The sequence below is a fragment of the Mesoplodon bidens genome, assembly GCF_964165515.1.
Source record: "Mesoplodon bidens genome assembly, chromosome: 4".
In the NCBI taxonomy this organism is placed as follows: Eukaryota; Metazoa; Chordata; class Mammalia; order Artiodactyla; family Ziphiidae; genus Mesoplodon; species Mesoplodon bidens.
Window position 1 is genome coordinate 27,126,946 of NC_138160.1, and position 24,999 is coordinate 27,151,944.

Here is a 24,999-nt window from a genome sequence, read left to right on the forward strand (position 1 = left end):
GGTAAGCATGTTCTTTGTCATTCCCAGTTTTTCAATACTATGTGTAACACTGCATTTGAAATGCTTTTGACCAGGACTTTCCTTTTGAATCCTGCTCTTGGGACAGATTTCCTGGAATGAAAGTACTATGTCAAAGGATATTTTGCCAAATTGCTTTTCACAAATGGTTTTACCTAATTATACTCTCACCAAAAATGTATGAGTGCAGTGTACCAGGATCATTTCAGGATTTGGTATTATGATTTAATATTATGTTTAGTAGAAGTTAATTAAAATATGTATCACTTTTATGGTCTTAATTTGCATTTATTTGATCAGAGAATTTGGCCATTTTCCTCTAGGTTTTTTTTTTTCTCTATTTTATTTTCCCTGTTTTCTAAATCATCTATTCATGTCCTTTGTCTACTATCTGTTGGAGTCCTAATCTTCAGCATTGGAATATGCATTTTGATATAATAGACCTTAATCTTTTTAATCCTTTTGCAGTTAAAATTCCCCTTATTCTTTTAATAAATTGTTATTACTGTGTAGAAATTTTAACTGTTTCTATCGGTGAGTTTGAGTTTTTTTCTTTTGTAATTGTCTTTTCACTGCTTTAATCTTAGGATGTTGCTATCTTCCTGAAGACCTGAAACTCTCTTCTACCAATTTTCATGATTGCATTTTAAATTTATCTTTATAATTTAAAATTTAATTTAGCTGGCATTTATTTTGATGTGTAGTAGAAATTTTATATCTCTTTTTTCCTAAATTGCTATGTAATTATCCAAACATCATTTATTAATAATTAATTTTCTTCACTTAATTTGTAAGGCTTGATTTATTGTGATACACACGCATACACATACATTTCTATTTCTGGGTGTTCTGTTTTTGTTCTTCTCAACTATGTCTATTTTTATGCTCATCACATAGTATTTTGATCATGTTGTAACATCTAGTAGTACTAGCTTCCTCCTCCATCTTAGTGCTGAAATTTTTTCTAAATATTGTTTGAAATTCTTACCCATTAATTATCCCAAATTATCTTGAGTAGTGATGTTGAGTTTCTAAGGCCATCTCAGGGAAATGCTGTCTTTTCCAGCATGGTCCATCCTTCAAGGCCTAGTCCAATCCTCACCCCCCAACCCTGAAACCTTTCCTTCTCCCCATCCTGGGAACAGCTGTAACCTGCACATACAAAATCTATTTTCATGGGTATAATAGGCAGGATTCTAAGATGGCACCGAGAATTCCACACACTCCTACCTTGTACACACCCTCATATCCCCCAGGACTGTGAACTGGATGGATTTTACTCCCATGATAAAGTGTGTCATGACACAGTTAATTTTAGGAAGGGGGGATTATCTGGGTGGGACTGACCTAATCATACCAGCACTTGAAAAGCAGAGAGTGTTCTCTGGCTGGTAGCAGAAAGGGCAGCCAGGGAGACATGCTTCACCTGACCTGCAGGAAAGCAAATATCCACAGTGTGAACTGGCCATGGAAAAGTACAACCTCTAGTACCTGAGAGCAGTGGCGATTGACAACTAGCAGGAAAATGGGGATCTCTGTCCTAAAGCTGCAAAGAACTAAACTCTGCCAACAACCAATGAGCTTAGAAGAGGTCTCTGGGCCCCAGATGAGATTGGTGGCAGCCCCAGACAAAACCTTGATGTCAGTCTCGTGAAACACAGAGCAGAGAGTGCCATGGTGCAGTGCCGTACCTCTAACGTATAGGACTGCAAGCTAATCAATGAGGGTTGCTCCAAAGCCTCTACATTTGTGGGAATTTGTTACACAGCAGTGAAAACTAATACTGTGGCAACACACAATTTAGTATTTAATCACTCCCATGTCATTTACTAATCATTTAACATGGGTAAATTTTGTCTCCCCAATCAGATAATGAACTCTACCTCTCTAAGCCTCGGTTCCCTCATCTTTAAAGTGGGAATAAAATGCATCAGATAAATTACTGAAAGATAGACAACCATTGTTACCAGCAGTTACTTCTAAAGGTGGGAGATGATAACAGGATCAAGTTTCACAAGAAGGTTGTGAGATTAAATGAGGTGATGCCTGTAAAGCTCCTAGTAGGGTGCATGGTGCATGATAAACTAGATAAATATTAGCTCACTGTTATGAGAAAAGCAGACTCTTTTGACATGCCTCCCACAGGTCTGTATATTCTGTATGTGCTAAATCTGTTTTGTACCACATGACCCTGGCCCTATCTCCCTCCCCTACACACACGCACACACACACACACCATGCACACCACACACTGCACCACACACTGCACACACCACACACACCACACGCACACCCCACACGCACCCGACACGCACCCCACACGCACCCCACACGCACCCCACATGCACACCCCACACGCACACCACATGCACACCCCACACACACCACACACTGCACAACACACACCACACACACACCACACACACCACACGCATACACACACACACCATACACACCACACACACCACATGCATATACACACACACCATACACACCACACACACACCACACACACCACATGCACGCACCACACACTGCACAACACCCCACACGCACACACCACACGCACCACACACTGCACACCACACACACACCACACACACATCACACACACATCACACATACCACACACACACCACACACATCACACACATCACACACACACATCACACACACACCACACACACCACACACATACCACACACACATCACACACACCACACACACATCACACATCATACACACACCACACACACCACACACACATCACACACACCATACACACACCATACACACACCACACACACCGCATGCACACCACATGCACACACACCACACACACATCACACACACCACACACACCACATACACACCACACCCCTACCTCCAGCAGCAACTGGCCATCCACCAGGGATGGATAAACTAAATGCAGCCTCTAGACGGGCAATCAGTTTTGTCTCCTGGGAATTTGGAGTCAAGCCAGTGAGAGACCAATCTGCTTAGCTATTTGAGATGAGCTGAAAGGTCAGATGGAGTCACGTCCAGAATCACGTCTGGGGAGAGCCAGAGCCACATGCCTGAGGTCACAGAAGGGCAGACATCAAGAGGAAGTTGGTCCCTTTAGAGCAGCACAGAGTGGACATGCAGAAATGGGTAGAGCTGAGAGTGTCCCCAGAGAGAGAGGGATGAGACAGGAGCTTCCAGGGGCTTGGGGACTTGCAGTTCCCAGCACCAGTTCCCACGGTGCCTAACTGGACTCGTTTCCACTAGATTTCATTGTCCTCTTAAAGCTGAGTTTCTCCTTGGTCTTTCCAGACTTTGAGCTGTGAGCACAGTTGAACCCCAGTGGCCTCTGGAGGGCGCTATTCAATTGTCTATTTCATAGTAGTGCACACAACACACAGAGTGCTTGGGAGAAGGGTGTTGGAAATCATAGTGACCATTTTCTGAGGACCTACCATGTGCTAGCCACTGTGCTGGCTGCTTTACATAACTTAAATCCTAAGCAATCCCAATTCTTCCCAGCAATTACAGAATACTCTCTAGCATTGTAACTCGTTTCTACAGGTGTATTATTAACCTGTGTCAAGCAAAATGAAAACTTTTTTTTTCTTTTAATGAGATTACAGCTTCTGATAGGAACCAGTTCAGTTTCAATTGGCCCTCCTCTACTTTATGTAGAGGATATACCTGGATATAATTTGCGTTTTTATGGGCATGTATTCCTTTTTAATAAGAAAAACAACTAAATAGGACACCATTATAAAATGGGGAGGGGGGGCTTCCCTGGTGGCGCAGTGGTTGAGAGTCCGCCTGCCGATGCAGGGGACACGGGTTCATGCCCCGGTCCGGGAAGATCCCACATGCCGTGGAGCGGCTGGGCCCGTGAGCCATGGCCACTGAGCCTGCACGTCCGGAGCCTGTGCTCCGCAACGGGAGAGGCCACAACAGTGAGAGGCCCACGTACCGCAAAAAAATAAAAATAATAAATAAATAAATAAAATGGGGGGGAGTAATTGGTTGACATGTGTGTAAATTGCCTATGTCCCTCTTCTCTCCTAAGGGTGAGATATTTCCTATGTCCTACCTTTTACTACCTCCCCCCACCCCCGATAACTGTGTTGGTTTCAAGCCAGGCTGATGACTGCTGGGGAGTGTGAGCTGTGGGAGGGGAAGGAGTCATTGTTTTCCTCTACTTTGCTCAACGCTACCATGTTGGGAGGGTAGGGTGAGGTCCAGACCTCTTCAGGGCCTTCTGAGTGGCCTGAAAACAGCTACTGGCCCATCTCCATGTTTTAATTCGGTATTTGAAAAACCTGCTTGGTCATTAGATGTTAATAATGTCAATGAAAATATTTATTAAATGCATTACACATACCCTTCTTACTTAATTCTGACAACAACCCAAGAATGTATTATTATCTGCATTTATAGATGAGGAAATTTAGTCTGAGAAAGATTAGGCAAACATACCTGCTAAGGAACAGAGCCTGGAACGGAGCCCAGGTTTACCTGCCTCCAAGACCCGAGGGTTTTTTGGCTGGGATGCTCTGCCCGTTACCACCCATCCGCCAAATGGCATGTCTGTCCCAGAGGAGAGCACCTCCATCTTAAATAAACAGCATATCCATTTCCCAATAAGGAGTGTACCTGGCATCCCGGCCAGGTCACCTCAAATTCATGGTATCCCGTCTACCCACCTCTCCACTATGGAAGGAAGAATCAGAAATCAGGATATCTGGTTCTAAACAGTTTCTTAATCTCTCTACTGTTTTATTCATATAAGAATATCTATTGACCACCTACTATGTTTTAGCCCTGGTTGTATGTATTGGGGAAATATTGGTGTATAAGACATACAACATCCCTGAGTTTATGGTGGGGGGGTTGCATCCATGCCTCAGAAAACTGCTTTACCCCTAGGGTAGGGATAATATGATTAATAGTGATATTAAGGAATTATTAAAGTAAACTTTGTTGCTTTACAACAGCTTTATTAAGGTACAATTCACATACAAAATTTACCCTTATTTTTTTTTTCCGGTACGCGGGCGTCTCACTGTTGTGGCCTCTCCCATTGCGGAGCACAGGCTCTGGACGCGCAGGCTCAGTGGCCATGGCTCACAGGCCCAGCCGCTCCGTGGCATGTGGGATCTTCCCGGACCGGGTCATGAACCCGTGTCCCCTGCATCGGCAGGTGGACTCTCAATCACTGCGCCACCAGGGAAGCCCCAAAATTTACCCTTTTAAAGTGTATAATTGAGTGGGTTTATATATTCAAAGAGTTGAATATCACCAATATCTAATTTTAAGGCATTTTTATCCTTCCAAAAAGAAGCCCCATACCCATTACCAGTCATTCCCCATTTCTTCCTTCTCCTAGCCTCTGGTGACCTCTAATCTACTTTCTGTCTTGGTAGATTTCCCTCTTCCAGATATTTCGGTATGTGGTCTTTTGTGCCTGGTTTCTCTCACTTAGCATGATGCTTTCAATGTTCATCTGTGTTGTAGCATTTTTCAGAGCTTCAGTCCTTTATCTTGCCGAATAGTATTTCATAGCATGGATATACTACATTTGTTTAACCATCAATTGATGGACATTTGGGTCATTTCCACTTTTGACTATTAGAAATAATGCTACTGCAAACATTGGTGTACGAGTTTTTGTGTGGACATATGTTTTTAGTACTCTTGGGTGTATGCCTAGGAATGGAACTGATGGTCATACGAAACTCTATGTGTAACTTTTTGAAGAACTGCCATGCTGCGTTTCAAAAGGGCTGCACAATTTCACTCTCTCACCAGAGCAGCATGTGAGGGTTGTAATTTCTCCACATTCTCATCAATACTTGCTATTACTGTCTTTATTATTACAGCCATTCTAGTGGGTGTGAAGTGGTATTTCATTGTGGTTTTGATTTGCATTCCATGGTAACTAATGATGTTGAGCACCTTTTCATGGGCTTTTGGCCATTTGTACGTATATCTTTGGGAAAACATCTACTTAAATCCTTAGCTCATTTTTAAATTAGATCTGTTGCTTCTGTTTGTTGTTGTTAAGTTGTAAGAGTTTTTTATATGTTCTAGATACAAGTTTCTTATCATCAAATATATGATTTGCAAATATTTTCTCAGGAAGCTACAGATGTTAAACGACTGTCACTGATTGTTTTCAACAGGTGACCTAGGGGTAGAGCTGTTCTTGCAGAGTCAACCCTGAACCAAGTCAAATAACGTTAAGTCCTGAAAATGGAGCTTTTCAGAGGGCCGCCAGACTGGTTAATACCAGCAGTCCTCTGGGGATAGAGCTTTTGAAAACCTCCAAACTTGCTCTGACCCAGCGGCTGCTACACTGCTTGTTTCTACAGCTGCCATAGTTGGTTTTGAAGGATTTGGGGGCTGGGGAGAAAGGGATGGTAACAGTGTGAGGTAAAATACCACAAAGCTCACTGTGCTTTCTGAGATTCAGCCATTTTTCTTGAATAAGTGTTTCTTACACTGCTTCAAACTTTTAGTTAATTTCCAGAGTCCTGAAAAAGTTGCTTTTGATAATTTTTTTTCAGTGTTCTTGTTGTTTTTATGGAGCAATGGATTCTGGAGGTCCTTATTCTATCATTCCAGAAATGCTTCCGCCAAAAAAATTTTAAGCATAATATACATAAAGAAAAAGGTCCAAATCATAAGTATTCATCTAGTGCTTTTTTTTTTTTTTGGGGGGGGGGCTGTATTGGGTCTTCGTTGCTGTGCGTGGACTTTCTCTAGTTGCGGCAAGCGGGGGCTACTCTTCGTTGCAGTGTGCGGGCTTCTCGTTGCAGTGGCTTCTCTTGTTGCAGAGCATGAGCTCTAGGCACGCGGGCTTCAGTAGTTGTGGCACGCAGGCTCAGTCGTTGTGGCTCGCGGGCTCTAGAGCGCAGGCTCAGTAGTTGTGGTGCATGGGCTTTGTTGCTCCCCAGCAGGTGGGATCTTCCTGGACCAGGGCTCGAGCCCGGGTCCCCTGCATTGGCAGGCGGATTCTCAACCACTGCGCCACCAGGGAAGCCCTCAGGTGGTGAATGTTTATATTAGCTGTCACTCAAATCAAGCAACAGAACTTCACTAGCACCACAGAGCCCTCCCTCATACCGCTTACCAGTTCTTAACACCATCCCCACCCCTTAACCAAAATAAAATGGTATTAATCACCACAGGATAACTTTCCTGTCCGGCATCATAATGGTTTTTTCCAACTCTGTTTGACTCTAATTGTTCATTCCCACCAAACCACTCCCTTAACACATTTAATCCAATGGCATCTTTATTTTACTTGTTAAACTTAATTTTTCAATTTAAAAAAATTAATTAGCCTACGTAGGACACCCACTTGTCTTTGTCAAGCTCCTCCTGTCTCCCCAAATTCTTCTCCCATCACAACCACCCTCCCATCACTAACCAGGTCCTGGAGTATTGGCTGTAGTTCTCCTCTATCCCGTTTTCCAAGACTTATGGACACACTGGATGATCCACATAAATGTAGAAAGCTGGAATCACTTCAGGATAAAGTTAGACGGGTTTTCCTGGGACTTTTGCACAATGTCCAAACTTTCTGATTTGTACAGATAGAGAAACCATTTCTCAGAGGCCTTTGGGAGATTTATCCTTCTACGCAGATTTTTTTTTTTTTTTTTAGCTTTTCCTGATGAAGCCTTCTCCAACTAATTCAGAGCCATTGTGGCACCTCTCAGACTCAGCGTTTAATTCCAAAGTTGCTCTGGTTGAGGAACTCCCCCAGTGGAGAGTGACGGGGATTAAGGCCCTCCTTGGAGCAATTTATGACACGTGGGGACCCAGCTCCCTTTAGGTGTTTTTCCTCATCATGGATCGTTAGCTAGTAGAAAAGGTGATATTCTGATGGAGGATGAAAGAAGATGCAGTAAGTCACAATGATTTGATGTTTAAGCGTGATTGCTTGGGACGTGAAAAGGGTCAAGGTGGTTGAGCTTAATGGTACAAAGAATAACCAAGCATGGGAAAACTTGTAAGCGGAGTGCAAAAGTTGGACAAAGATAAAGCACTTGAAATAACTAATAAAATTATTAAATACAATGCTTTTCATCATGGTAGAAGACAAGAGTGCTTTAAAAGGGAACAGAGGGGGGGCTTCCCTGGTGGTGCAGTGGTTAAGAATCCTCCTGCCAATGCAGGGGACGTGGGTTCGAGCCCTGGTCGGGGAAGATCCCACATGCAATGGAGCAACTAAGCCCGCGCGCCTAGAGTCCAAGCTCTGCAACAAGAGAAGCCACCACAATGAGAAGCCCACGCACAACACAGAGTAGACCCCATTTGCCACAACTAAAGAAAGCCCATGTGCAGCAACGAAGACCCAATGCAGCCAAAAATTAATTATTTAAAAAAAGAGAGAACAGAGGCCAAAATTTCCAGAGTCCAAACCAATACATACTTATATACTGTTTTGTATCTTCTCTTCAACTTTTTACTGTGAGTGGTGAGTAAAATAAAAATTGCAAAGCAGTATGATGGTTCCTCAAAAAACGTAAATGTAGAATTACCTCATGCACTGGCAATTCCATTTCTAGATATATATCCAAAGGAATTGAAAGCAGGACTTAAACAGATATTTGCACATCAGTGTTTGTAGCAGCAATATTTATAACAGCCAAAAGGTGGAAACAGCCCAAATGTCTGTTGATGGATGAATGGAAAAACAAACTACCGTGAATACAGTTGACACTTAAACTACACAGGGCTTAGGGATGCCAACCCTCTGTACTGTGGGAAATCCGAATACAACCTATAGTGCCCTCTGTATGTGCTGTTCCTCTGTCTCCACAGTTCTGCATCCCACGGATTCAGCCAACCAGGGATCATGAAGTACTGGAGGGTGTACTATTGAAAAAAATAGCGAAAAGTAGTATCGAAAAAAATAGTAGTATCGAAAAAAATAGTGTCGAAAAGTACTATCGAAAAAAATCCATGTACAAGTGGACCCTCACAGTTCAAACCTGTGTTGTTCAAGGGTCAACTGTACTTGGCTTCCTCCCAAAACTCATTCAAAGGTTAAGACACTTGTTAACAATAACTTGAAAGTGGCCGCTAGAAACAAAGGTGGACAGAGAAATGTGGGTGCATTCCAATTTCCTGGGCCCTCTAGAGTCCCGTGTGAAGACTGTAGGGACAGGGCTTGCTTTCTTTCCTCCTGAAGGGTGTCAGTGTGGTGTGCACTGAGACAATCTGGTGAATACCTCAACTTGGACCTTGAGGACAGCATTGACCTAGAATGTTGTTGTTACTTAACCAACATCACCTGAGAAGCTTACCAAACCTCCAAATAGATGGCGGCCAGGAAGAGCTGATGTGGTAGCTGGTAGAAGGGCCATGAGGCTAGAACCCACACAGACTCACCTAGTGGGCGCTGTGGCCACGGCAGTGATGTCATGAGGCCTCCCCTGGGCCTGTGTGCCTGATACTTGTGGAGCGCCCTGGGCAGGCACCAGAAGCTAAGCCAGATTTTGTTTCCAGGAAGAGGAAACACCTGAAAAAAGCTCCTTCTATCCCTTGTCTCCTCTTCTAGGGTCTCCAGGTCTGGAGAAGAATGTGATCGTTTACAGTAACTGTTCCCCCTCCTCTGTTGCTAGCCACTGGTTGCCAAAAAGTCTAAAGATGTGGACTAGGACATGCTTATACCCTCCATTTTAAACTAATATACCTTTTTAATTAAAGCTTCGGCTTAAAGGGGTTTCCTGGAGTTTAACATGGCTGATTTCATGACAACAAGACATCAGTTTAAAGATGAAGAACAAAAAGTTTCTTGAATTTATGGACACCCTTTAAAATTCTTTTGACTCTGCCACAGAAATAGAAGGTAGAGAAATGACTGTAAGCTGTGGCTTGGTGGTGACATCTGCGTGCCTGCTCCCCAGAATGTTTTGCAGTGCTCATTCCTGGTGATTTTTTCATTTTGACATTTCAAGCCTAAAAACTGATGGATGACCTCAGCTTGCGGAGAAAAATCAGAGTTCAGTGACTGGGAAATATATCTTTATGAGATTTTTTTTTCTGTTATTAGTTGTCTTAAGTAAGGAGTGATCAAAAAGAAAAAAACCCTGAACTGTCTAGGAATATTTGCTCTATAGAAACATCCGCTGGTATTTCATAACTTTGTTAGCCCAGTCAGGTGGACTCAACTCTCAGCTGCTTTTGAAACAAAGAAAGAATACTCTGTGTGTTATGACTGAGAGCAAGACAATTCAAATCATTTCTGTGCTGGAGTCTGTCCAGTGTACACAATTCAAAGATAATGTAGCAGAATGGTGGTCACTGATGTGTGGGCATCACTGATGCAATTATTACAGCAGGAGACCACTGCAAGTTCTTACCCCTCAAGTATCTTCTATACCTTTCTTCTCTGTGCTGCTCTATTTAATGTTTTTACAAGTTTATCTTTTAGCCTAAGGATCTTGCCTTACTGACTAAGTGGTAAAGTTCATCTAGGAACAGTTACAGATAGCTCATCTCCTTCAGTGATTTTTAAAGCTGATATTTAACATGTCATCAATAGCACTAGAAAAACCAGAGGTTCATGGTCTAGGGTTGGGTAGGCATCTCTGATTAGCTCAGCGCCTAATATCTAATGAAAGCTCAATAAATGTTGAATAAGAGAAATATTCCTTCTTAAAACGAAAGTCTCGATTCTGTGTATCCTGAATCAGTCCCATTATTTCTGGCAGAAGCATCAGTGATTGAGAACATAGTCTTAAACCCCGGTGGATCCGGATTTGGAATTTCCATAATTGTCCACCTGAAAATAGAGAAGTATTACATGTTAAGTGCTTTTTAATTTGCTATGTTTGTGAAAAGGCGTTCTATATTGATGTTCCCGATCTACCAGTCTGACGTATATGTTTTCGAATACCTTGAAATGTATCCATACAAAAAATAGCATGCTGGTGGTGTTTATGGAAGCTTATTGCAGTCTTTTCTCTATAAACAAGTAGTAATTTTATTGTTTTTGCAAAAACAAACAAACATGATTTTTGCAAATTTCCACAACTCAATCTAAATCCTCCTTTTTCTCTCCCACCACGATAGTGCGCTAATGACAAAGTGGAAGTGTAGGCAAAGGCTTTTATGATCACCTCTAGGAATTCCATTTAGAAGAAGGTGTCCAGTCTATCCAGGATTATTAAAATAATATATGTTCATTCACTTTTGAAAGAAGAGGAAAGGTGTATTTTAGTTAATTCCCCAAAATAAGAATCTATATAATAAGAATAATAAATATTGTATAAGAATCTATGTTGAATTTTCAAACAGAATTCACATGCCTGAACTCCTCCCCCCAAATCCAGGCTCACTATGTCTTTGTTGTGCATTCTTGATGCTACACTGGTATGAAATATTCATTTTGCAGATGAGAAGGTATAAGCCCACCACTAAGTGAAATGACTCCCTCTGGGTCACATGATCACATGACCTGGGGGACCCCTTGCCCCCCAGGAGCTCTCACCAGGACTGGGCACCAGCTCTGGAGGACAGGGGCCTCTCTCATGTCTCCTCCTGCACTGTCGCCAACAGCAGAAAAACAGGAAAAGGTCATCATGTTTGAGTTCCTTCGATTTGCTTTCAATTCCTTTACTCCCCCACTGAGGTCATCTTTGTGGACTAGCTCTGTTTCCAGGGTGTACAGAATCTTAATTTATCATCGCAATTCTCTGGAAGAAGACTTAAGAGTTCAGAGCAAACAGTAAGACGAATGTTTGCTTTGGGGATCTTTCATCATTTTATCCTTAGTAATGACCGGAGAAGAAAAGGGGTTTGCTCAGAAGTTATAAATAGTCATGCAGAGAGAAAATGTCGTAAAACAAAACAGATTTTAAGAACTCGGTGGTGGTGTTCTAGAGTGAATAATTGAAAAATCTTTGGATTAACGTTGATGATCAAATCATGAGCAGATTTAAGATTTAGAACTCAGATCTTCTGCCTAAAAGCCAGGGCTAATGGAACCTGAGCTTTTAGGTGGCAGGGAGGAATATAATTTTTATTCTCAAGAAGCTCATTTTATTCTGAAGGTTTCTTTGACTGAAAGAAAAACTTGAAAGTTTAATTATTACATTGGACTTTGAAAATGCCATGACTATTTATATCTTTCCTCCCCCAATATGTGTCCAAGGTGTAGTCATTTTCATTATATTTTTGAAGACTTGTTTTGATTTACAAAGTTCGTATTTGTTATCAAAATGAAAAATATTTAAAATGATAAGAGCAGTGCATACTCAATTCAGTAAGACAAAAAGAAGAAAGTGACCACCTGTAATCCCACTACCCAGAGGTAACACTGTTAGTATTTGAAGTATTTTCTTCCGAATGCACAAGCCTGCATGCGCACCCGCGCATGCACGCGCACACACGCACACACACACGCGCACACACCCCCCACTACAAGAATGGTTTGTTGGGCTTCCCTGGTGGCGCAGTGGTTGAGAGTCCGCCTGCCGATGCAGGGGACACGGGTTCGTGCCCCGGTCTGGGAAGATCCCACATGCTGCGGAGCGGCTGGGCCCGTGAGCCATGGGTGCTGAGCCTGCGCGTCCGGAGCCCGTGCTTCGCGACGGGAGAGGCCACAACAATGAGAGGCCCACATACCGCAAAAAAAAAAGAATGGTTTGTTTGGTTGGGCTACATGTGTCTGTTTAAGAGCATAAACTTAATGAATCTGGATCCTATCACTTACGAAATGTGTAACGATGGGCAGTTTCTTAACCCCACTAAACCAAGGTTTTCCTAACTGTAAACTGTGGTAAAGAACAATTCCTGACTCCTAAGGTGATGGGAGAGTAAATGAGGGTATGCATGTAAAGGCTTATCACAGTGTCTGACACAGTGAGCAGTCAACAGATGGGAGCCATTGTTAGCTTGTAACTTTCTCTTGTCACTTCAGAAAACATGTAACTCAAGCAGCCTTTTGGTGGCTCTGAGAAACTACCCAGTTCTCATCAATTTCATCTCTACCTTAGTGAGGATTTGCATACATGTGAACACAGGTTAGATTCCTGTTAGAGTCACTGCTAATAATAATGCGTATGCATACTGCAGCTCTGTGCCAACACTCCACGCATGTCAGCACGGTGACAGCTCACAACACCTCTTCACCATAACCGTCATTATCCTCAAATATAGATGAGAGAATTCAGGCTGGCAAAGAAGAGACAGGATCCAAACCCAGGCCCTTTTTTCTTCCTGGGCTGCTCACCCTGACACACCCCAGTCTGAAATCCCAAACACATCCTTCCAGAAGTGCTGGCATGAGTCTGAAAGCAACTTCCTGGCCAGGGTCCAGCTGGTTCCTAGTAGAGCAACAACTATCTGCTAAGCAAGGAAGGCACCTGGACCAGAAGTCAGGAAACCTGGGTCCCTTGAAGTTCCTACATCCTTCTCATTGCATTCTTTTCCTTTGGAGAGGGTGTCATAATGATCTGTCTTACCTTTCTCGTGGGGATGAAGTGATACAGGAAAGTGATGATAATCCTAATAATATGATGGAAGTTGTAAATAGCAATGACATTATCTACCTCTCTACCACCATGTCTCTCCTTAATGATGTTCTCCTGGTAATTCAAAGTGTTTTTCCCCCTTGTTACATTAACAACTCTTGCCTGATCTCACTAGTATCCTTCCTTCCTAACCAGCCCACCCAGGGAGCATCCATATCTCATCAGATCTTGACTGCTACTCTGGTTCCCTCTCTGAGTTTTAGCCACAGTCTCTCTCAATCCCAATTACTCTCTGTGAAAATTGGAAAGTAACTGCAGAGTTATAGCTCCCCTTCCTGTCCTTTCCCCCAGACATACATTTATAAATGGGTTAAACTCTCCACTCCTGGCGTGATGTTAATTGTGCCCTTTTTGTGGCGCGATTTGTAAAGAGTATGGCTTTTGTAAACAACATGATTAAGCTGTCCCCTGGGACTCTGGGAGGAATCCATTTTTTTCATTTGTGAGAAAATTGTTCAGGGCTGTATCTGGTCCCTTGCTTTTCCCAACTAGGACCTTCTCCAGCTACTGGAGAGCAATGGTGGACCAGATCAGAACTAGGGTTGGGGTCCTGGAGTTGCTTTTCTGGAAGGACTTCCTAGAGTTGGAGAGCACGGGACAACACTAACCATTCAGTGTTTCCTTAATGTAGTTCACTGACTTGTAAAGAGGAGAGGTTTTGATAAATCATCATAAGACAGAGCAAGTCAAGGTGAAGCCCTCGATTGAATGGTAATTGCTTGGGAATGGAAGAAGGGTCAAAGTGGCTGAACTTAATGAGGCAAAGAGGGATCATGGGAAGAGAATTATAAACCAAGTGAGCAAGGTTGGACAGAGGCGAGGGACTTCAAGGGAGCTATAAAGATGATTGCAAACCTATCCTTGTAAGAAGACGGCCATCAGAGTGAGAAACAGAGAACACAAAGGATATTTTCAAGGGTCCCAAGTTTTAACCGTGTATATGTGTTCTGTTTTCTGCATAGTTATTTGCCTATTAAGTGTAGATAGGATTTTTATAAAAACTGAGTAGCAAGTACAAACTAAGGTTGTCAAACTTAGCAAATAAAAAATTCCATACAATATTTGGGACTAAATACTAAAAAAGTATTAATTTTTCACCTAAAATTTTTTTTCCTTTTTTTTTTTTTTACATCTTTATTGGAGTATAATTGCTTTACAATGGTGTGTTAGTTTCTGCTTTATAACAAAGTGAATCAGTTATACATATACATCTGTTCCTATATCTCTTCCCTCTTGCGTCTCCCTCCCTCCCACCCTACCTATCCCACCCCTCTAGGTGGTCACAAAGCACCGAGCTGATCTCCCTGTGCTATGCGGCTACTTCCCACTAGCTATCTATTTTACGTTTGGTAGTGTATATATGTCCATGCCACTCTCTCACTTTGTCACAGCTTACCCTTCCCCCTCCCCATATCCTCAAGTCCATTCTCTAGTAGGTCTGTGTCTTTATTCCTGTCTTACCCCTAGGTTCTTCATGACATTTTTTTTCTTAAATTCCATATATATGTGTTAGCATACGGTATTTGTCTTTCTCTTTCTGACTTACTTCACTCTGTATGACAGACTCTAGGTCTATCCACCTCATTACAAATAGCTCAATTTCGTTTCTTTTTATGGCTGAGTAATATTCCATTGTATATATGTGCCACATCTTCTTTATCCATTCATCTGTTGATGGACACTTAGATTGCTTCCATGTCCTAGCTATTGTAAATAGAGCTGCAATGAACACTTGGTACATGACTCTTTTTGAATTATGGTTTTCTCAGGGTATATGCCCAGTAGTGGGATTGCTGGGTCATATGGTAGTTCTATTTTTAGTTTTTTACAGACCCTCCATACTGTTCTCCATAGTGGCTGTATCAATTTACATTCCCAGCAACAGTGCAAGAGGGTTCCCTTTTCTCCACACCCTCTCCAGCATTTATTGTTTCTAGATTTTTTGATGATGGCCATTCTGACTGATGTGAGTTGATACCTCATTGTAGTTTTGATTTCTCTGATGATTAGTGACGTTGGGCATCCTTTCATGTGTTTGTTGGCAATCTGTATACCTTCTTTGGAGAAATGTCTATTTAGGTCTTCTACCCATTTTTGGATTGGGTTGTTTGTTTTTTTGTTATTGAGCTGCATGAGCTGCTTGTAAATCTTGGAGATTAATCCTTTGTCAGTTGCTTCATTTGCAAATATTTTCTCCCATTCTGAGGGTTGTCTTTTGGTCTTGTTTATGGTTTCCTTTGCTGTGCAAAAGCTTTGAAGTTTCATTAGGTCCCATTTGTTTATCTTTGTTTTTATTTCCGTTTCTCTAGGAGGTGGGTCCAAAAGGATCTTGCTGTGATTTATGTCAGAGAGTGTTCTGCCTATGTTTTCCTCTAAGAGTTTGATAGTTTCTGGCCTTACGTTTAGGTCTTTAATCCATTTTGAGCTTATTTTTGTGTATGGTGTTAGGGAATGATCTAATCTCATACTTTTACACGTATCTGTCCAGTTTTCCCAGCATCACTTATTGAAGAGGCTGTCCTTTCGCCACTGTACATTCCTGCCTCCTTTATCAAAGATAAGGTTTCACCTAAAATTTTAATGTTAGTGGGTCTCCTATATTGCATGTGTCCACTTTAGTACAAACCTGTGGAAGGAAGGGCACCAGCCCCAAGGAGATGACAGGCCCCCGGGGAAAGGACTAATCTCTAGGATACGGCCCCCTTTTAACTCTACTACAGAGTCTATAGAAGCCATTCTGGGGAACTCAGTGCTCACTGTTGGAAGCCAGCTGGCAAGGCTGAGGTTTGGGCCAAGACTGGAGGTGGGTAGTGGCTACAGTGGGTTTTCTGCTTCTGAGTTCATCCTGGCCCAGCCCCAGTTCTCAGGGGTAGGTCAAAGTAGAAGACCCCTGTGGGCTGGAACAAGTCCAGGGAACAGGGCAAGGGGAGCACGGGGTGGGAGCTTGATGGTACAGGCAAGGGAGGTAGAGTCAAGTACGTGCTATTATGTCCTTGAAGGGAAAACATCGAATCATGGGCAGTTGACAGGAATACATATTCACGGGATTAAGGCTGGGTGGGATTCTCTGCCAGGTTAGCCGGAGTTCATGAATGCTTCTTGCAGATGGTGGGACTGTTTTGTTTTTATACGTAAATTATGACATGGATTTAGGAAATCAGATGGGAGGGAGTCGCTGCTTCACATAAGTGAGGTCATCCCTGGGGAAGTTTCAAGATGGTGGGGAGGGGTACTTTAAGCCGACCTGTGTGAAGTCTTGACTGTATGGAACGGGGAATGAGCTAGGCTGTAGTGAGAGAAAAGGACAGTGTAAGATGTTCAGGAGGCTGTGAAGACTAAAAATCAAAATGAAGTGAAGTGGGAGTCACCCTACTCCTTGGAGTGACCAAATATAAAAGAGGTACAGTAGTTGCTGAGGACATTCTTACAGGCAGTGAGGCGGGGTGGCGGCGGGGGTCTGGCGGTGAGGAACCCAGCAAAAGGAAATCATTTCTGTAATTAAGGAATTCTGTCCTTCAAAAGGCACCACCAACCCCTTACTGAGAGTTTCATCCCCTGGGAGCCCTAAGGCTCCAGAGGTGAGTAAATTCCAATTTCGGCACTCAAAGGACTGACAGTCTAGCAGAGGCAGAGAGCTGTAGACAGAGCCATGCTGGAGTTTTGTCAGAGATATAGGGAAAGTAGGGGCCCACAGAGACTCCCCTAGGCCAGGCGCCATCTTGTCTTGCCTGGATTCATACAACAGCTTCCTCACCCTTGTCCATGCCTCCATCCAACTGGCCTCCCCGGAGCCCGCATGATTGTTCTGACATGGAAATCTGTTCATGCATTGCTCTGCCAAAAGCCCTTCAAGAATGAAGCCCAAACCACTTCCTCACAAAGCCCTGCTTCTCCAGCCCCTGTCCAGTTTTCCACTCTCCTCACTCCACCTCCAGCCGACCCCACTTGCAGCCAGGCTGAACCTTTGTGAACTCAGAGCATGGCGCCCGGGCGCCGTGTCTGCGCTCTGGACCTTTGCACTTGGCAGTTCCTCTTCCCGGAGTCTTTTCTTCATCGTGCTAATACCTGCTCATCCCCATGGCTCAGCTTCCAGTCACGTCTTCTGGAAGCCTTCCCTGACCTTCCAGGTCTAATTAGGTGTCCCTGATGGACTTCTCCTAGCCCCTGAACTTAGCAGTTAGTCCATGCTGCATTGGAACTAACGCCTGTTACTATATTTGTCCTGCCACTATCTGTAAGCTCACTGGGCCCATGGTCAGTGCCGCTCATCAGTGTTTTCTCAGCACCTAATGTGGCCCTTGGCTCGATAATTCATACCCTATAGTAAACTCATTTGCTAAATTAGACTTTTTCAGGGTGTTGGAAGAGACTCGTCCAGGTTCTCTTAGGTGATTGGAGTCTATCAAAAGGATCTCCTCTATGTTCAGGCAACTAGAGGGTTCCTCAGAGCTCTTGAGTGGAGATGAGTCATCAAGATGGCCTTTGCAGCACCGGGGGATTTTGAGCTGAGTGTCGAATGTTCTCCAAGAGACCAGGGTAGGGAAAAGGGTGTTGCCCGAGCCAATTGGCTCTCACAGCTGTCAGGTTCTTTTGTTAAACAGCAGTAGCCTCCTATTATCAGGACAGGTTGAGAACGCTACAGCCTCAGTGCCAGGTGGTAGGTTACCATGAAAGCAAGTCCTTGACTCCTGCCATACTTAGAGCAGGTATTAGCAAGCAGGCACAGAAATAGTCCTACCACCTGCTTGGATAGATTTGGTACATCTCCCCTGCTGTTCTTGTAGGCGCTCCATTGGGCCCCTTCCCAACAGGTTCACTCTGAAGGGCATGCAGTAGTCCTCTGTGGGCAGAATCACCTGATTTTATCATCAGGCCCAGTGACAGAATCCTCCATTAACTGGGAGGACCCCAGACACATGGAGTCTCTCCGCTGAAGCACCACACCCTGGACTCTGACAGCTCAGCAGGCAGCAACAGAGGTGGCTGTACAAACCGTTCTAACCAACTTATCTTAAAAATTTCTCATTCCACAGAGGAAAAACAGTATTTCCAACCTTCATTTCAGTAACTGCAGAACCTTGTGCTGCAGATTTAGGTAGTGACATTTCAGATGTCTGCTGCTGGATGGACTTTGATAAGTATCCTTCAAATGCCAGCTCACAGCCTCTGGAGTGTGGATTACAGTTGTCATCACTTGATAGCCTATATCAAAATATTTTAAAATAAATCTCAGACAATATGAAGAATGGATAGGGACTTTCCAGGCAAGGGACAGACATAAGCAAAGCTCATGAGTGAATTACAGGTAACCTTTTCTTAGTTGATGTGAGTTAAGCCCATGTAAATAGACCTGAAGGAACTTAAATGTCAGAGATTCTTTCCCATTAAGGTCCATAAGAGTGGCTTGGCATCTTTTTTCATTTGTACAGTGGGAATAATAATAATATCTGCCATACGGGTATGGGGGGGAGGATTAAAAGACAATACAGAGAAGAGCTTGGCATGATCCCTGGTATACAGTAAATGCCCAATAAACATTAGCTACAATAGTTTTTACTGTTGTTGTTGTTAATACTAAGATAGTAATAGTTGTTTTCCCAGTGCCTAAACCAATACCTGATTCACAGTAGGCACTCAATAAGTAGTTTCAGGAATGAATGTTTTTTGGTTTTGGTTTTGGTTTTGGCCGCCCCGCACAGCATGCAGGTTCTTAGTTCCCTGACCAGAGATTGAACCCATGCCCCCTGCAGTGGGAGCACGGAATTTTAACCACTGTACTGCCTGGGAAGTCCCAGGAATTAATGTTTTATACTCATTCATTCAACAACTATTTACTGGGCCCAGTGCTAGGCCCTTGGAATAAAATAGTAAACAAGGCCACAGTCTATAAGGGTAATCAGACAAGTGAATGGGCAGTGGGGATGCTATTGAAGCTGCAAGGAGGGCCTCAAATATATTCCAGAGGAGGGTCAGGGTGGAATCCCCAGAGGTGATGGCTGAGCTCAGCCCAGAGAGGCGAATAGGAATTGATTAGAGGTGATTCTGGAAGGTGGTTAGAGTGTGGAGGACAATCCCAGTTTAGATGTGTTAGGCGCCCAAGGCAAGATCTTTCTTACAGTTCTGGGCAGGTAATTTAGTTCAGGTATTTAGTTCATATCCCAGATATGCTTAAAGATGCCTGGAAACTCAAATTAAGTTTTAGATTTTCTCATGTCCAACCACACTAAAATCATTCATGGATTCTGACTGTAAAAGACGGAGAGTTCTTACATTCTTCTTAAGAACTTAAGAAGCAGATGTTGCCACCAAGTCTGGAGAATGGGAGATGGAAGGAATCTTTTGGTTTTCTGGTTTGTGTTAATGTGATTTATGCTATATCCAGGAGTGTAGGCTTTTATTCTTGGGTTTCCAGTTCTTGCAACCAATCTTACTGAACCTGTTGAAGACCTCAAGTAATCACTACATGCCCTTTTTGCTTCCACTGTGTTTTTTAATCCATGTTCTAGATGAGAGTTCACTTGACTGGGCCCCAGGTTGTGTGTGGTTGCTGCAGGGGTGGGTGGGTAATGGACTAGGGTAGAGAATTGAATAAATTCTTCCATGGCCTTCTGACTGTTTTACTGTATCTTTGGGGTAGAAAATAGAATCAGATGAGGGAGCATTTGTAGGCTGATAGCCAAGTCACTTGGGAAGCCACCAGTGAGAAGGAGCTGGCCTTTGTCTAAGTTCGCCAGCTTTCCTAGGACCAACGTTGACATCACTTTCACTGGGCTCAGGCCCCCAGTATTATATTGGGTTTATTTCAGATTTTCAGATTCCTTTCATTGTGCATGGATATTTGAAGGTTCTGGTTCTAGGTTAATTAACTCCCACTTGAACCCCTGCCATGACTAGACCACACGCTCAAGTGTTTACTAGCAAAGTATCTTAGAACTCATACATTCACTTACCCATTTGTCCAAAGGTTTACCCAACAAAGATTTACAGAACACCTCCCAGAAGCACAGTACCGTGAAAAATAAGGAAAGGAGAGAGAATGGGAACTTTTATTGTTGATAAATTTTTAATAGCTGGCAGTGGGGTGTCTCAACCTCAGTACTCTTGCTACTGACATTTTGGATGGATAATCCTTTGTTGTGGGAGCCTGCCCCGTGCTTTGTAGATGTTTAGCAGCATTGCTGGTCTCTACCCACTAGATGCCGGTAGCACCCCTCCCCACAGCTGTGACTATCAAAAATATCTCCAGACATTGCCAAATGTTTCTTGGGGGTCAGAATAGCTGCTGGTTGAAAATCACTGGCTTACAATATCAGGCATCATCCTATACTATATGCTTTATTTTCCCATGTAATCTCCCCTTTTCAGCAAGCCCGTAAGGAATATAGTTTGAATACGAGAACAGGAAGTGTTAAATGACTTACCCAGAGTTCCATGGGTAATAATTACGGGATTTGGACTTTAAATCTAGGTCTTCCTTATTGTACTATATCCCCAGGCTGCCATGCAACACACAATCCTAACTCCAAAGAACCTAACACCTAGCTGGAGAGATGTGATATGAATCAAATAAGTTACTGTTGTGTTCATTGCAGAATAAGTGATGAGAGCACGCAGGAGAGAGGTGCACTAGGGGAGTCATGGGTCACATCCTGCAGAGGTTAGAATGCTCTTTGTTTTGTTTTTGTTTGTTTGTTTGTTTTGCGGTACACGGGCCTCTCACTGTTGTGGCCTCTCCCGTTGCAGAATGCTCTTTGAATATCTGTGGGTAAACACTTTGACTTGGATAGTGATTTTGTGTTGAGCAGTGACAGGAGGTAAGATTTGGAAGGGTCGCATTGGACAGCAGTTAAGAGGAAGAGCTGGTTCCAGATGCAATCTTTTTGAGTTCCAGTTCCTCTGCATATTAGTTGTGTGACCATGAGCTAATTTAGGTAATCTTCTGGCCCACTTTTGTTGCCTGTAGGATGGGTTGTAAATAATAGTACGTAGTCTTAAGATTGTAATAAGGATTTAATGAGTTAATACATAAAGGGCTTAGAACAAGATCCAGCATCCAGTAAGTGCTCACTAGATGCTAGCAACTTAGTACTTGATTCTGTTGGACTTCAACTGTTGGACTTCAAATACTGTAAATAATGGGAGCTTTTGAATCAAGGCCTGCAAAGATGCTCCACAGGTATTGCGGTCCCCCTTCCTGTGTTCATGGAAAGGTCATAAATTGGTATCTTTGGGTCGGAAACCAGTCTCTGGCTCTAGACCGTCTCCTAGAGTACCAGTTCAAATGGTTCAACACCTCTGTGGGTGCTTTGGGTTTGAAGCATCGAAGACATCTTTCCAACAGAGATTCAAAGAGGGGAAGAGGCAGCTTGGACATCTGTTCAGACATTCATTCACTCATCCATCCATTCAATCCACATTTACTGAATACCTTTTTTATTCTGGGCATCACGTTTCTATTAACTACATCTGGAATGCCAGTAAGCCACCCCTCTGCCCATGTGTCGGCTGAGAGTTTATTGGATAGAATTGTCACTGTTTAGTGTTAAGACAATTCAAAGTTATTTCTGTGGCTTGTATTAAAATCCTGAGGTTTCTTCTCATGCTCCCCTTGGTACCACTGCTGGGCTTTGTATTTATGGAGATCTGATGGCCCTGGATGTGGTTGGGGATCTTCTTCTGGGAATTTCCTCCTTCTTCCTCTCTCCGGCTTTTTATAGCTACATCAGGTTTAGATCTGTTAGCAAACACTTGGGTAATTATGCCCCTCTCTGTTTATAGACTCAGGATAAATTGTCCTAATGGGAAAATATCTGTCCTTTGGCGTAATTTGGATTGGCTTTTAATTTTTTGTTTGTGTGTGGTTCGTTTGCCTTTCTAAAAATCATTTTGATGTCTGTTTCACTTATGAATCATCTATTGTTGATACACAACAGCACTCAATAAACCCCACTAAAAATCTTTTCTTGATCTAAAAGTAGTTGACGCTGGGAAAATGCGACCCATACATATGCCTTTCTCATGGATGCTGAATTAAAGGAAACAGTTGGATTTTTAGACTCTCAGGGAACATCTGATAAGAGGCCCATAGAAATGACCCACCAGAGCCTTGATCACCAGCGTGCTGGAAAAACTCAATTCAGTTCAGTTTGCCTTAAAGCATCAAAGTCATACTACATTTGTATTCATTCATTCAACAGTCATGGAACACTTACTATAAGCAAAGTTAGAGTATAGATGAATAGCTAAGTGTTTCTAATTAATAAAATAGAGATGTACTTTGATTCGATTTTTAGCTTTGTGGGAGGTAGCAAGGCATATACTTCTGTTCAAAAGGCAAAGTCAGTCCTTCCTTCCTCTGCTATGCTGGGAAAAATACAACTGTGCTTCCCAGGCAATGTAAACCTGTAGAAGACTTGGTTTTTAATCAGTTTGGGCCAGCAAGAATAAATACTTCTTTTTGCAATGTTTCCTCCCTCTCAAGAGCTAAAAATAATGAATGAGAGGCAGTGGTGTAACGGTTAAGCACACCATTTTGATTCAGACTAAATGGGTTTGAATTGGGACTCCAACATTTACTAGCTGTGTTATGTAACCTCATTGTGACTCAGTTTCCTTGTGTTAGAATAAGGCTAATAATTATATCCACTTCACAGGGCTACTGCAAAAAATAAATGAGATAGACCATCTACATAAAGTAGCTAGCACAGTGCCCAACATAATTATAGGAAGAGTTTAATAATTCGTAGCTATTATTATCATTATCATCATCAATGAATATTTGTGTGCTCACTAAACAAAACGTAATGCTGTCCTGGGACTTCCCTGGCAGTCCAGTGGTTAAGACTCTGTGCTTCCAATGCAGGGGCCGTGGGTTCAATCCCTGGTCAGGGAACTAAGATCCCACATATGGCACTGCAAAAAAAAAAAAAAAAAAAGTAATGCTGCCTGTATATAGAAACAATATAGAGGAGTGAATCTATAAAATATGCTTATCACTGTCTGAAGCTGGGCATATTTTTAGAGATACCTACCCAATAAACAAAGGCCCAGTGAGATGTGGGCATATTTTTTTTTTTTTTAGATGTTGGGGGTAGGAGTTTATTAATTAATTAATTTATTTTTGCTGTGTTGGGTCTTCGTTTCTGTGCGAGGGCTTTCTCTAGTTGTGGCAAGCGGGGGCCACTCTTCATCGCGGTGCGCGGGCCTCTCACTATCGCGGCCTCTCTTGTTGTGGAGCACAGGCTCCAGACACGCAGGCTCAGTAGTTGTGGCTCACGGGCCTAGTTGCTCTGCGGCATGTGGGATCCTCCCAGACCAGGGCTCGAACCTGTGTCCCCTGCATTAGCAGGCAGATTCTCTACCACTGCGCCACCAGGGAAGCCCCTGGGCATATGTTTTAAGAGAGAATTATATTCTTTTGGCACCGTGTTTCTGAATTAGGGAACATGTATGCTTAGGTGCCCCCCCCCCCATTCAATGGAGTAATGAGGACTACTGCAGCCCTAGAAGGGAAGGAAAGGAGTTCTCCAGCCTGGCTTCTGCCTAAACCCACAAGACTATCACTGGGATGGAGTCTGAGAGGTGAAGATTGCACAGTGATGTCAATGTCATGTCAGTGACCATTAGCATCAAGCATGTCTTCTTTGTGTCTGACCCAAATTTTAGTGTTGCACTTTGAGTCTCTTACCTCTCCTGTCTTCTGTAGAGATGAAGAACAGCTGGTCTGTATCCTCTTTATAATAACCTTTCAAGTGGGAGGAGAAGACTGTTAAGTTTGCCTTTAGGCAGTTTTTCACTCTAGACTAAACAACTCCAAATCCTTTAACCTTCCCTCATAGGTTCTATTTTCTGTCTCTTTAATCATTTTGGTTTTCCTCTGGAACCTTTCCAGTGTCTCCACGTTGCCCTTAAAATAAGGGGCCTCAGACTGGACCTACCACCCTATTAAGAGTCTGTCCGCTGCCAAATTCTTTATTATGGGGGAGAGAGAAATAGGGAGAGACACTTTTCCTTTCATGTCAGACTCCCACCAACTGGATTCACCCCACTGCTGTGTTGCCTATTTCTTATCAGTACAACACACAGATTCCTATTAAATGCACAATTATCTGTGATCCTCACATCCTTGTCAGTTATTCTCCAATCTAGATATTAAGCCCCGTTTATGCCTGCCATTTTGATCATCACCCCTCAGGATACTACTTTTGTAATCAGCCATCATGCTGAACTTGAAACTGTTTTTCATGAAACATTTCCGTCATGTGTTGAAGCCAATTTGGATTCTCTTAGCATATCGGCAATTCCCATTCAAATTAATGTTACTTGTAGGCTCTGGGTGTGCATATAGCAATTTTAAGTATTATTTAAACCAGACCTAGGATAAAATTGGAGGCCACATTTTAAGCACCCTTATGTTTACTGAGCCACTGATCTC

At 42.9% G+C, this 24,999-nt stretch overlaps 2 protein-coding genes across 2 annotated transcripts in view; one reads left to right on the forward strand and one right to left on the reverse strand.

Moving 5' to 3' along the window:
- Positions 1-24,999, forward strand: part of PDZD2 (PDZ domain containing 2) — a gene marked incomplete at its 5' end in the record, with an annotated part of 246,289 nt that overhangs the window by 22,541 nt on the left and 198,749 nt on the right. The window lies entirely within an intron of this gene.
- The window catches only part of GOLPH3 (golgi phosphoprotein 3), a 274,985-nt gene continuing 263,578 nt past the window's right edge, over positions 13,593-24,999 (reverse strand). The window contains exon 4 of the transcript XR_014015763.1: positions 13,593-13,604. The gene's annotated coding sequence lies outside the window, so the exon portion shown is untranslated. The remainder of the gene's footprint in view (positions 13,605-24,999) is intronic.